General features: G+C 46.1%; 1 protein-coding gene across 2 annotated transcripts in view; it reads left to right on the top strand.

Moving 5' to 3' along the window:
• The window catches only part of FARP2 (FERM, ARH/RhoGEF and pleckstrin domain protein 2), a 1,631,776-nt gene that overhangs the window by 1,571,415 nt on the left and 45,488 nt on the right, over positions 1 to 14,873 (top strand). The gene's annotated exons all lie outside the window — the stretch shown is intronic.

Raw genomic sequence — 14,873 nt, 5'->3', positions numbered from 1 at the left:
CTTGCTCTTCGCGCTAGTGCTTGAGCCCCTGGCAATTCAGATCAGGACCACGCCCTTATTTGCGGGCATTAAATGGGAGGAGGGGTGGGAGGACAAAGTCTCACTATACGCCGACGACATGCTCATCTACATGACTGCGCCTGAAGACGGCGTCCCAGCCCTGCTAGAACTCTGTAACACCCACGGACACTCGTCGGGCTACACCCTGAATTGGTCGAAATCTGTCATATATACACTAAAAGGCCCGGCACTGAGGTTGCAGGATGACTGTCCTCTGATTGCAACAACGACCTCCTTCAAATACCTGGGTATTGTCATCACGAGTAAGGAGGCGGACTTCTTTGCCAGTAACTTAAAGCCGCCTATAGATCGCCTACGTGCGGACGTTAAACATTGGGCGGCCCAGCCCCTGACCCTACTGGGTAGGGCAGCGTTATACAAGATGATGGCGCTCCCAAGGCTCCTCTATGTCCTAGAAAATACCCCGCACCTAGTGCCACCAAGATACTTCAAGCAGATCGTGGCGCTGGTCTCTACCTTGCTCTGGGATACTGGCCCTGCACGTATAGCATACGACAAGTTGGTTAAAAGCTGGTATGAGGGGGGAATAGCGCTCCCTAACATTCAGCTATATTACTGGGCGGCCCAGCTTAAAATTGTAAATTATTGGATCCACGCCCCAAAAGAGGACCCGGCCTATCGGGCAGACTGGTCACAGCTTGGAACGGACTGTATGCTATCAGTGCTTTACAATAAATCGCAACTGAAGAGTCTACTCGGTCCGACCAGACACACGGCGGCCCTATGGCACATGGCGCAGGCCCGACTGGGATGGGCAGGTAGAATCACCAAAATGATACCATTGTGGGACACGAAGACATTGGGAAACCTCAGAGGCTGTAAGGGATTTGAGCGGTGGGACTCCATAGGGATCTCTACGGTGGGGGACCTCTGGGACAATGACACAGTAGTACCATTTCCACACCTACAGCAGCAATATAACCTCGGACCCACAGAGACATTCAGATATGTGCAAATTAGGCACGCATTACTCCGGGCGATTCCTGCGGGTACTATTCTGCCGGAATCCTCTCCGTTAGAAGATAGACTACTAACAGAATTCATGATCCAAAGCGCGACCTCACTCACGTATAAAAAACTGATCAATAATCTCAAAGACCCCACACTGAAACTTAAAGAAAGATGGGAGGGGGAAATAGGTGAGGCGGATGAATTTGAGTGGAATGAGGCGCTGGCCTCCCCAAGAGAGGTTGGAATCTCGAGTAAGTTCAGACTGGTGCAACTAAAAATCTTACACCGCATCTGCTACACCAGGACACTACTTCATAAAATACAGAGAGCGCCACATCCCTTTTGCTTGAGAGGCTGCGGGGAGGAGGGGACATTATTTCACACACTATGGGAATGCCCACAGATACGAGAATTCTGGAGGCAGATAATGCGCACGATCTCCCAGGCCCTTAAAATTTCTATATTACCTGAACCACGCAAGTGCCTTCTGAACATCTGGGACCCCAATGACCTGGGTAGATATGAACTGATTTGGGCAACTTTGGCCATGACAGTGGCCAAGCGAGATATAGCACAGAAGTGGGGCGCACCAGAACTACCCACCGCAAGCAGGTGGGCTAAAAACATGGACATCCTGATGGTAACAGAAAGGGCAGTATACGTCCTATGCGCGGCGCCCCGCAAGTGGAACAAGGTATGGGCAGCGTGGAATATGTATAGAGGAGAGATCTGTGACCCCTTGCCGGAGGGGGACGACCTGGACTCGGAGGGGGAGGAGGAGTAACGGAGCGGAAAGGGGGTGTTAACCTCAGCGACACAACAGCACAATATTTCTTGCACTGACCTGGCTATGTAACGATGAACACGCTAAGGAAATGGCTGCTTGAGAAAGTGGGTGGAAACACACTGGCAATGATGACACATGTTTGGGGGGGGAGGGGTGTTTGTTATTTCTATAATATAATAGTAATACTACTGTTGATTAATGCACGAAGGGGGAACAGTAACGAACTACAGTACATGCGATTGGATCACATGATAACGTATCTACGAGTCTTCAAAGGTTTAATGCATCACAGTCTTTGCTACTATCATGATTCCTGTCACATAAGAAGAGATAAATGTACAAAATGTAACCACAACCATATGGCGGTATGATACTGACTGAACACTATTCCTTCCTGTTAATAAAGATTTAAAAAAAAAAAATTAATACTTACACAAAACAGCAAATTGTAAAAAAAAATATAGGTTAGAAACTCGATATAGAAAGGAATTAGCATTTAAAAAACCTATGAAATTCACTGAAAAAACCATAGGTTTCACACCAGTTATAGTTAGGAATTAGCATTTAAAAAACCTATTAAATTCACTGAAAAAACCATAGGTTTCACACCAGTTATAGTTAGCTGGAAATTTTATTGACATAAAACCATTGAAATTCCCACGTTATAGTTAGTTGGACTCACTATAACTTGCGCGCCTGCAATGCACTGCTGATGACGTCACATATTACATCACTCATGACCTGGTCAGTGACATCACTCACCCCGTGAAATATGGAAGCGGCACATCGACCCCAAGACCACACTCAGAGGCACCCTCCTCTACAGACCACCAGGGCCCCGCGCAAAATTCAGTGAAGACATCACGGACTTCATCACCCCACACGCACTCCCCTCCAAAGACTACATCCTTCTGGGAGACCTCAACTTTCACCTTGAAAAGATCAACGACCGCAACACCACCACCCTCTTAGACAACCTCGCCAACCTCGGACTCAAACAACTAGTCACTTCCCCCACCCACATCGCAGGTCACACACTCGACCCCATCTTCACCTCCAGCAATCATGTCTCCTTCAGCCACACTACGGATCTCCTCTGGACTGACCACAGCTGCGTTCACTTCACCTACAACAAACCAAAACCCACCAACCACCTCCAACCAACTCTGCTAAGAAACTGGAACAAAATCACCACGGACCAGATCTCCGCATCGCTCCTTCTAAACACCCCAGCCCACTCTTCTAACCCAGACCAAGCCGCCGCCAACCTCACCCTATGGTTATCCAACACCGCCGACACAGCACCACTGAAAAAACGTCAAAGCAAACCTGGCAACAAGAAGGCCTCATGGTTCAACGATGATCTTAAGAAGTCCAAGAAACTCTGCCGCTCCCTTGAAAAGGCCTGGAAAAAAGACCCAACCACTAGCACCAAGGACGCCTTCAAAAACGCCTCCCGCACTCACCACCAACTAATCCGAAAGGCCAAGAAAGCAGCATTCAAGGATCGACTTGACAACAACGCCCACAACAGCAAGGAACTTTTCAACATCGTCAAGGAATTTTCCAATCCCTCGGCCAACTCCAACGACATCACCCCCTCTCAAGCCCTCTGCGACTCCCTAGCCTCATTCTTCCACAACAAGATTGCAGACATCCACAACAGCTTCGACAACCAACCCGGAGACCAACCCACCCTACCATCTGTTGAACATTCTCCCCCCGTGAACACCCTTAACGACTGGAACCCAATCTCCACTGAGGACACAATCCGCCTGATGAATTCCATCCACTCAGGATCCCCCACAGACCCATGTCCTCACCACATCTTCAACAAAGCAGACTCCGTCATAGCACCGCACCTCCGAGACGTCATCAACTGCTCCTTCAACTCCGCCACCTTCCCGGAAGACTGGAAACACGCTGAACTCACCGCCCTTCTGAAAAAACCCACAGCGGACCCCACCGAACTCAAAAATTACCGCCCCATTTCGCTCCTTCCATTCCCGGCCAAGGTCATCGAGAAAGCCGCCAACAACCAGCTCGCCGCTTTCCTCGAAGCCAACAAATCCCTCGACTCCTCACAATCTGGCTTCCGAGCAAAACACAGCACTGAGACCGCCCTCATCGCAGCAACAGACGACATTCAAACTCTACTGGACAATGGAGACACAGTCGCCCTCATCCTCCTCGACCTCTCTGCAGCATTCGACACAGTCTGCCACAACACCCTTTTACAACGCCTCAATAACATCGGAATACAAGGAAAAGCACTTGAATGGATCACCTCGTTCCTCACCGGAAGAACCCAGAGAGTCCGCCTCCCACCATTCAAGTCCGAGGCCACTGAAGTCATCTGTGGCGTACCACAAGGATCCTCACTCAGCCCCACCCTCTTCAACGTATACATGAGCCCCCTCGCGGCCATCGCCCGCCAACACAACCTCAACATCATCTCTTACGCGGATGACACTCAACTAATCCTTTCTCTCACCAATGACCCCAGCACCGCCAAAACTAACCTACACGAAGGAATGAAAGAAGTTGCCGAATGGATGAAACAAAGCCGTCTGAAACTGAACTCAGACAAAACAGAAGTCCTCATCTTAGGTACATCCCCCTCTGCATGGGACGACTCTTGGTGGCCGGAAGCCCTTGGAAAAGCACCCATCCCGACAGACCACGCACGGAACCTAGGCATCATCCTGGATTCTTCACTCTCAATGAACAGACAAGTCAGCGCCGTATCCTCGTCCTGCTTCAACATTCTCCGCATGCTCAAAAAAACGTTTCGCTGGATCCCCACCGAAACAAGGAAAACAGTCACCCATGCTCTGGTCACGAGCCGACTGGACTACGGAAACACCCTCTACGCAGGCACTACCGCTAAACTCCAGAAGAAACTTGAACGAATCCAAAACGCCTCAGCCAGGATCATATTAGACATCCCACGCAACGAACACATCTCTGGCCACCTGAAAGACCTCCACTGGCTACCCGTCAATAAGAGGATCACTTTCCGACTGCTAACCCACGCACACAAATCACTCTACGACATCGGACCAGAATGCCTCAACTCACGACTGTCCTTCTACACCCCCTCCCGCCAACTACGTTCTTCCAGCCAAGCCCTCGCCACTGTACCTCGCATCAACAAGACCACCATGGGAGGCAGATCCTTCTCATACCTGGCGGCTAAAACATGGAACTCACTCCCCGCTGACCTTCGCCTTACCCAGAACCACCTAGCATTCAGAAAGCAACTTAAAACATGGATATTTGACAAGTAATCCTCCTCCCCTTTCTAAGCGCCTTGAGACCCTCTGGGTATGTAGTGCGCTATATAAATTCTCTGACTTGACTTGACTTGACATGCGGCGCTAGGAAGCTGTTAATTTGAAGCTGAACATTACGCCTGTAGCCCACTGGAGGGCTGTGAAAAAAGAATCAAGGCAGAAATATTGAAGCAAAAATTACGGACTCCATTGAAGGGGTAAACAGCATACTGCAACCACCAGCATGCAACTCACCAGAGAGTGCATGCGCGTTGGATTAATAATGGCTGCAGGCACCAGTCATTTTTGTTTGCCATCCCAGGAAGAAGCAGCGTGAGCTGCGAAACGCGTCGGAACTTTAATTGGAACAGTTGTAATGCACAGCTTCGTGAAAATAAAAGGTTTGAAACCTGCTACCTTGTGGAGTGCGTCTCTATAGATCTGAGGCATCAGGGTTTGATGTTTAACGCGGTACGCCTCATCCGCGGGAGATGAACCACCCGCCGTGAAATATGGAAGCGGGACTGCTGGGCTGCCATCAGACAGCCTACATGCGGCGCTAGGAAGCTGTTAATTTGAAGCTGAACATTACGCCTGTAGCCCACTGGAGGGCTGTGAAAAAATAATCAAGGCAGAAATATTGAAGCAAAAATGACGGACTCCATTGAAGGGGTAAACAGCATACTGCAACCACCAGCATGCAACTCACCAGAGAGTGCATGTGCGTTGGATTAATAATGGCTGCAGGCACCAGTCATTTTTGTTTGCCATCCCAGGAAGAAGCAGCGTGAGCTGCGAAACGCGTCGGAACTTTAATTGGAACAGTTGTAATGCGCAGCTTCGTGAAAATAAAAGGTTTGAAACCTGCTACCTTGTGGAGTGCGTCTCTATAGATCTGAGGCATCAGGGTTTGATATATATATATATATATATATATATATATATACTAGCAGCCCGCCCCGGCGTTGCCCGGGGCAGAAGGGGGCTGGGGGCAGCATTTTGTGCTTTTGAGCAGTCCCGACCGGGCCCCCGCCCACCCCGACATTGCCTATACCGGTTCCCGCCCACCCGCCCCAACATTGCCTATACCGGCGCCCGCCCGCCCCGACATTGCCTATACCGCCCGGCGCCCGCCTGCCTGCCTCCCGCCTTTCGCCCGCCTGCCTCCCGCCTCTGCCTTACCTCAGCCGCGCTCCGGACTTCACCGCCACTCCCGGGCCCCCGCCCGCCCCGACATTGCCCGGACCGCCTCCCGACTCCCGCCTCCCGCCTCGCCTTACCTGAGCCGCCGCGTCCATATGCTTATGGACTGCACATGGAAGGGGTGGAGCAAGCACAGAACAGCAAGGGGGAGGCGGGTATTTATACCGACATATGAACTCCTTCTTTCTTTGTTGCAGAATACCCCAGGCGCTGAAGAAGGCTGTCATCATGCCGAAATGCATTCGTCTGTACGGATGTGTTCCTAAATAAAGCTGGCTCCAAACGGTTCCCCTGCTGAGGTCTCTTCTTTCTCTTTGGAGGGAGGTTGTGTTGGATTCAATAACGCGATGTCCAGTGTCGCGTCTACGAGGCCCCCGCAGCATCAAGATGGTCCGGGTCTCACTGGTCTCTGCTCCGGCGGAATCTTCGTTGTTTCCAGGTTACTGGATTTACCCTGGGCCCACCCTCGAGCCATGGACATTGTGGTGCGGTGTAGCAGCCATTCGACTGCTCTCTGGACGGGGCGGATTTTCCACTTGGCCCCCGCTACAAGAACCCCATTGGCCTGAGGGGCGCTGCGATTTAGGGGACCAGAGGAGCTCGCTGAATCTTGGGACACTCGTACTTTGGGGTATACTGCATAACATCATAGCCCGTACTTGCTCCTATCCCCGCAATGCCTACCCACTTTTCTACTGCATTCTGGGACCTGTAGGCGATAACAATTTAGCGCCAAACAGGAAGCATATGCTTATGGACTGTACATGGAAGGGGTGGAGCAAGCACAGAACAGCAAGGGGGAGGCGGGTATTTATTCCGACATATGAACTCCTTCTTTCTTTGTTGCAGAATACCCCAGGCGCTGAAGAAGGCTGTCTGTACGGAGGTGTTCCTAAATAAAGCTGGCTCCAAACGGTTCCCCTGCTGAGGTCTCTTCTTTCTCTTTGGAGGGAGGTTGTGTTGGATATATATATATATATGTCCTCCGCTTGGCTCCCTTTCTCTTCGTTAGGCTAACGAAGAGAAAGGGAGCCAAGCGGAGGACATTGTTTTACTCCTCGAGGTGCTCGCCGGCATACTATCTGAAAATATTGTGGCTCACCCAGTGACGGACGATCGACGGAAGAAGGCGGACAGTTACCTACCGCGGAGGGAGACTCTAAGGTAAGAGTGGTTGTCCGCTGGAGTACGCTGATTGAAACGTTATCTGGATGCATTTGTTGAATGAACTAACAAACAGCAGAACGCAATGATATGCTAGCCGGCTGCCTGGGTTTCACATCGTCTGGTCTGTGATTAATTGCCTGCCAAGTTTACAAAAACGTTACACAAACCCGATTGAAGAAATCAGTAACACTCCATAAAATTTAAGGCATAATCTGTAGACACGGAGGAACGAAACCAAAACGGACTCGCTCTTGTAATCCAAAACCAAAGAGTGCACATCCACTGCTGGGGGGTCGCACAAGGAGGAGAAAAATCATGGACAGGCGGGATGCCAAAAGGAAGGAATTCATTGTGACTATGTTTAACAAACGTGATATGAACAAACCCACGGAAAGCAATAAGGAACCAGAAAAAAATGACATCAAGGACAAACTGCGCCTCTGGGAGAAACTAAACAAAAAGGAAATAAACAAATCTTGGGAGTCAATTTCTTTACAAAAATATTTGGAAGTTGAGAGGGTGCCTCGTGGCTTAAGAATCTTAATAATGCCAAGCCAGCAGGATGTCACGAATGAATTGCTCCAGGAGTGGGGTGAACATACAATTAATCCCTCTTTGGGGCTGTTAAAGATACTTGTAAAACATATTGAAATAGCTCTCGAGAAAATAAAGGAACAGTTACGAACACTGGAAAAAGAAATTGATGGGCTCAAACTCAATGCTGAAATGACAAAGTTCAAAGAGGACTTGAATAAACAAATAGAAAAACATGAGGAGGAAGTAAGAGTAAGAAAGCAAACTAAATTCGAGAGGGATGCCAATGATTATGCGCAAGGACGCATTTTTACATTCGCCCGTAAATACGACCCTTTCAGACCATCTAAAGCTAACACAGCCAGCTCATCTTCTAGCATATCGTCCTTGACATCAGCGGACTTAAGCGAGGATGACGCAAATTTAGATCCACAACAAAAAGTTTTTTTTAGGGGATATGCGCCTGGTCCTATCACAACAGAAATGGGAACAAAATCACGGGGCGCAAAGAAATGCACGTGGTCGAGCGAGGGGAAGGGGGAGATCCTGGCAGCCAAGGTTTACAAAGCCCACACAAGGAGAGGTACAAGGCGAAACGGCTACAAACGAAAAAGTCGGCACGGAGACAAGGCTAATGAAACAAAAGAGGGGTAAGTAAATGAAGAACTGCAAATAATTAATCTTTCTGGGAAGGAAATCTCTGAAGCAGAAATATCATTACTCAAGAAACGAATCAACTTTTGCCCCACAGCGCGCATAGACTTGGCACAAACACGAATTGATTTATATCTCTACATTCGTACAACTCAGGGCAAAACAATAGCTTAAATCTGGATAGTATGAATTTATTTGTAATCCCATTCCCCCTAAGGGAAATTTGCTTCAGGATTGTCTACAAACTGTTTAATTCCTTTTTAATGTACGTGTATTTATTGTCAATTAATTATTGCTTGTAATATTTGTCTTTTATGATTCTTTTAATAATCGAAATAAAGACTTTAAAACCTGAAAACCTCTACATTCGGAAAATAAAGCTTGCAAAATTCTTTGCTGAGAGAAAAAACAAACCTCAGATTTCAAAAAATCAACCCAAACCTACATCCACTCTGTTAGCAAAGGAGTCCGAAGCTTACTTAACAGTATTGAATTTGAATGCACAGGATGGTCATGAAATCAATTTGGAGACAGCGATACCACAATTAGGAGCGGGAACCAGTGGTTTCAAAGCAAAATCCAAGTTCTATCCCCAGCTAGCACCTGGAAATAAAATAGACATGTTTCAGGAAGCAGTCATTCATGACCTATATAAAATCAACATCAAAAATAACACCAGGAATAACCTATCCAAAAGTGAAAAGGACGCCCTTATTGCATTGCGCAAGAATGAAACCTTTGAAATCAAAACAGCGGACAAGGGCGGAAACATAGTCCTATGGGATCGAAAACTATATATCACGGAAGCTATGGAACAATTGAACAATCCACAGTATTATGAAAAACTGAACGGAAATCCCATTGACAATATAAAAAGAGAACTGGACAGGAAAATAAACCAATGGGAAAAAGATGAGCTCTTGGACTTTGATGAGAAAAAGTATCTAACAGTGGACTTCCCTAAAACAGCCACGGTGTACTTTCTGCCCAAGATCCACAAAAATGCCACCAAACCACCAGGGAGGCCGATTGTCTCGGCCAATGGCTCCTTACTGGAACCCCTATCAAATTTCATTGATTTTTACCTGAATCCCCATGTGAAGTGTCTAAAATCATACATAAAGGACACCACCGACTTTTTATGCAACCTGAAACAAATTGAGTGGCAGCCAGACTTCATTATGATTACAATGGATGTAATTTCATTGTACACAAACATTGACAATGATATGGGCATTAATGCATGCAAACACATTTTCATGGAACGGAATATTCACTATCAACATCACAACAGCATGCTTCTAGAAATGATTCAGTACTTGCTATGCAATAACATCTTCATGTTTGGTGACACACTGTATAAACAAAAAAATGGAGCCGCCATGGGCTTTTCTTTTAGCCCGAACTATGCCTGCACCGCCATGGGATGGTGGGAGGAAAAAATTGCATGGGATGTGAGCCTTCAACCATTCACACAGCATATCATGGTCTGGAAAAGATTCATAGACGATTTGTTTATAGTGTGGAGTGGCGGAGAGGAAAAATTCTTGGAATATTTCCAAATATTAAACAGCAGCACGCCGGGCATTAAATTCACCCATAACATCAGTCAGGCCAAAGCGGTCTTCCTGGATACTGAGGTATATATCAAAAACAACCGGATTGAAACGACCCTTCATCGCAAAAGCACTGCAACAAATGCAACATTGGAGGCTACCAGTTTCCATCAGCAATCACTTATATCAAGTATCCCATATGGGGAATTTTTGCGCCTAAGAAGGATATGCAGTGAGGAGCAAGAGTGGCAAAAACAGAGCGAAAGCGCCATGCAACGCTTTCACAAAAGGCAATACAATCAGCAATCCACAAAGAAATGCTGGGAAAGAGCCAACCAAACCACAAGAGCAGACTGCCTTTCAGCAAGGGGTGGGCACCACGAAAAATCCCTTCGACAAAAGGAATCAGAACACATCTTAAGTTTCAGAACAATGACACCTTTCGGGCTGAACCAGTCGGAGGAATTGTATATACACTTGTAAAAATCTCTGTAACGATGAACTACTGAACCTTCCTACAGCATTCCGCCTACCATGATTTACTTGAACTAATTTTGTCCCTTTAATTTCCACTCCCTCACACTTTTCTCACCCTGGTAAATAACTCACAGAAATCAATTTATTGTTTAAAATGTTGGAATTCCTAAGATTGCCCACCAGAGGGCAGTACCAAGGCATACAAAGCATGTATAACCTTTGCAGGCAAATCAGCGACCAGCCCACCGGAGGGCAGTGACTTATAATCTAATTTCTAATTTCAAATTCTAATTTCAATTTCAAATTATAATTGCAAATTTAATTTGATTGCCTTGATTCCATTTTGAAAAATGACAAATTGTATCATTATTGGGAACAACTGCACACCTCTTAAACTGTTCAAGTCAATTGTATAAACTAATTATACCTGTTAATGCAGACAAACTAGAATGTCCAAAGAACCACGGGTCCCAGAATGCCTAGCTAAAGTGGGAGGGCCCGGGCAAACATGGAGGTGTAACCCAAAATATGTGTTGTCCTTTTAAATCTGTGAGTTCCCTTCACTAAACTGACCGTGACCAAGACAGCGGACGCTGTCGAATCGCGTCGGGTGTTTTTTGTTTGACCCCCCATGGATTTGTGAAATAAACACCACGATTAACTGAAGCAAGCGATTGATGTCCGTTTTTGTCTGCGACTCCATATATCCCCGGGACCGGGGAACCTACTGTAATATATATATATATATATATATATATATATATATATATATATATATATATATATATATATATATATATATATATATATATATACTAGCAGCCCGCCCCGGCGTTGCCCTGGGCAGAAGGGGGCTGGGGGCAGCATTTTGTGCTTTTGTGCAGTCCCGGCCGGGCCCCCGCCCGCCCCGACATTGCCTATACCGGTTCCCGCCCACCCGCCCCAACATTGCCTATACCGGCGCCCGCCCGCCCCGACATTGCCTATACCGCCCGGCGCCCGCCTGCCTGCCTCCCGCCTTTCGCCCGCCTGCCTCCCGCCTCTGCCTTACCTCAGCCGCGCTCCGGACTTCACCACCACTCCTGGGCCCCCGCCCGCCCCGACATTGCCCGGACCGCCTTCCGCCTTCCGCCTCCCGCCACGCCTTACCTGAGCCGCCGCGCCACTCCTCGCCGCTTGTCTCCGCTCCTCCCCGCCTGTCATCATCACGCAGGTGTAGGTCGCGGTCAGTGCTACGTCGCGCCCGGCTCTAGTTTTAGGGGACTACTTTGTTTTTAAAGTTTAATTTTTTAATTTACGTTTTTTTTTTATTTTATGCAGCCTATGTCCATCTACACACCCTGAGGATTACAACAATATATTGGGTGTGTGGATTGGCGCTGTGGTTCCCGAGTTTACCTTGCCAAAAGGTTTCTGTTCTCTCTTTATAATAGTAGTATAGATATATAGATATATAAAATCTGTTGTTTCTTCCTCAAAGAAAGCCCAATCCCTTAAAGTGTGAAAGATTTATTCATCGCATCCTATGCGTTTTGGAGCATATTTTAAACTGGCAGATCAAATCAACTGTTTACACATCTTTGGAAAGTCACCTACCCCCCCACCCAACCACACACACATTTATTCACTGTCCCATACAAATACTCACTTAACTAATTAATAACTAATATAGACTTTCACATAGCTAGTAACCAACTTATGTAGTACTTTACGCAACAAGCGATAGAGTGATATAGATATTCACACTGTTTAATAACGATGCCATATATTTAGTGAGACACTTTAAATTCGTCACTTAGACAGTCAATCACATTGCTACTAAATCCTCCATTCAGACAGTTATACATCCACTTAGTCTTCGATGGAGATCGCTATATATATATATATAATACTTATTTAAATATCGAACCAAGCCACATTCACTGGATGATGTCATCAGTGATGTCATTTGAGATGTCATCATTGATGTCATCAGTGATGTCACTGACATGTCATGAATGATGTAATATGTGACATCATCAGCAGTGGATTGCGGGCGCGCGAGTTATAGTTAGTACAACTAACTATAACGGGGGAATTTCAATGGTTTTATACGAGTGAAATGTGTAGCTAACTATAACACCCCTAAAACCTATGTTTTTTTCAGTGAATTTCTAAGGTTTTTTAAATACTAATTCCTAACTATAACTTGTCTGAAACCTATGGTTTTTTCAGTGAATTTCAAAGGTTATTTAAATGCTAATTCCTAACTACAACATATGCAAAACCAAAGGACCCGATTCACAGAATTAACTTAAGACAACATCCTAAACATACTACTTTTAGTATTCACAGAATGGATTTACGACTACTAACTTTACGTACGCACTCGGGCTGGAAATTCCGGCCCGGCGGCGGGGCTTCTGGCTAATAGTTGGAGCTTGTGGCCCAGAGGCGGAGCTTCGGGTTTAGAGGTGGAGCTTCCGGCTAGGAGGTGGGCATTTAGCCATGGCTGAAAGCTTCACCTCCGGGCCGGAAGCTCTGCCTCTCGGCCAGAAGCTACGAGTGCGGACGTAAAGTTTGTAGTTGTAAATCCATTCTGTGAATACCAAAAGTAGTAAGTGCATTCTGTGAATACCAAAAGTAGTAAGTTTAGGATTTTGTCTTAAGTTAGTTCTGTGAATCGGGTCCTATGTTTTTTTTTTGTGAATTTCAAAGGTTTTTTAAATGATAATTTTAAAATATATTTTTTCGTTTCTTTTATATTTTCTAACTACATTTTTTTAGTCATTTTATTTTTAGATGTTATTTTTTAAATTACATTACACAATTTCTTTTTTTTTTTACATAAAACATTTTTTTCTTCATTATTTTATATTGTTTATAATATAAAATAATTTTTATATTTTTTTTTTTGGGAGTTGTGCACCCTACGAACACCTTGCTCTTTACTGCGCGAAACGTGCCTGCCGTTTTAGAGTCGCTGTCTAGGATCCTCGTAGGGTGTGCCACGGGTACGACTTTTCCAACGCGGTTGCTATGCGACTTGTGCGCGACGCCTGCCGCATACGCGAGATGTACGTATAACGCGATGTGACGGACGCGTTCTCTCCTCTACTCCCAGTTTTTAGTTCTCTTTTCCCAGTTCTCATTTTGTCCCCTGTTTTAAAAAAACCAAAAAAATACAAAATCGTTCAAAAAATCCCCCCCCCCCCCCAAAAAAAGAAAAAAAGTTCTTTTCAGAACGAACTACTCTGGTTAAAGAAAGATCTAAACTAATATGCTAGTGTGTGAAAGTTGAGATGGATGTATGTGTAGTGAAAATTGACTGGAAAAATAAATTTCTGATGTGTGCTGAATGCATAAGTGCAGAATTATAAGGAAGTGCTGGAGCATGACACTGTAAACTGTTTAACTACAGCGTGCTGTGGTACTTCCGAAGCACAAGGATGTATAGCCTTTCACTTTGAGTTTCTTTAGTTCAACTGTACTCTCTGTTTTAACTTGCCATTTCACCCGGTTGCTTGGAATTTTCTGTTTTTCGGCTTTATTGGCAGCCACTGACTTTTTTTGATGTTTTTTGCCCTCTTCCACCTCACAGTTCCCCTTTATCCTCTCATGACCTACTTAATGAAGGCCACAGTGCACTTGCGCGCCAACAAATCCTGTATTAAACTTTCAATAATAAAACATCTTGCCCCACCTCCCCCATTGTGGGGCCTTGGCTGGCTGTAGATTCATGCACTAATACTCAATGAGAAGTGTGCATAATTATTTTCTCCAAACACCAAACTCCACGCTCGTCAACATTCAGAAAACTGAATTGGGAAGTCTGACAGTTATAGTCAGTGTCCTTAACCCCTTCGCTGCTAGGCCTTCCCCCCCCCCCCCACCCCCCCCCCCTCCCTCCCCTTGTGCTAAACCTTTTTTGGCTATTTGGGGTAGTTCGCGCTTAGGCCCCTGTAACATTTTGAGCACATAAGGTATCCACGCCAAATTTGCATCCTTGTTTCCCAACATCATTGGTATTCTAAAGGTACCCAGGGTCTGTGGATTCCCTTGGAGGGGACCCAGAATATTAGCTAATATACAGCTAAATGTATTCTTTTTTTGGGGGAAAAATTGGAAAAAAGGGTTCCAGATGAAAGCGTCTGCTTTTTCCCTGCAAATGGAATCAACAAAGGGGATGTGGGCTGAAATCACTATTTC

Source organism: Lissotriton vulgaris, chromosome 11 (assembly GCF_964263255.1).
Source record: "Lissotriton vulgaris chromosome 11, aLisVul1.2, whole genome shotgun sequence".
Classification (NCBI taxonomy): Eukaryota; Metazoa; Chordata; class Amphibia; order Caudata; family Salamandridae; genus Lissotriton; species Lissotriton vulgaris.
Note: the sequence above shows the minus strand (reverse complement) of the source record. Positions and strands in the feature narration are given on the sequence as shown.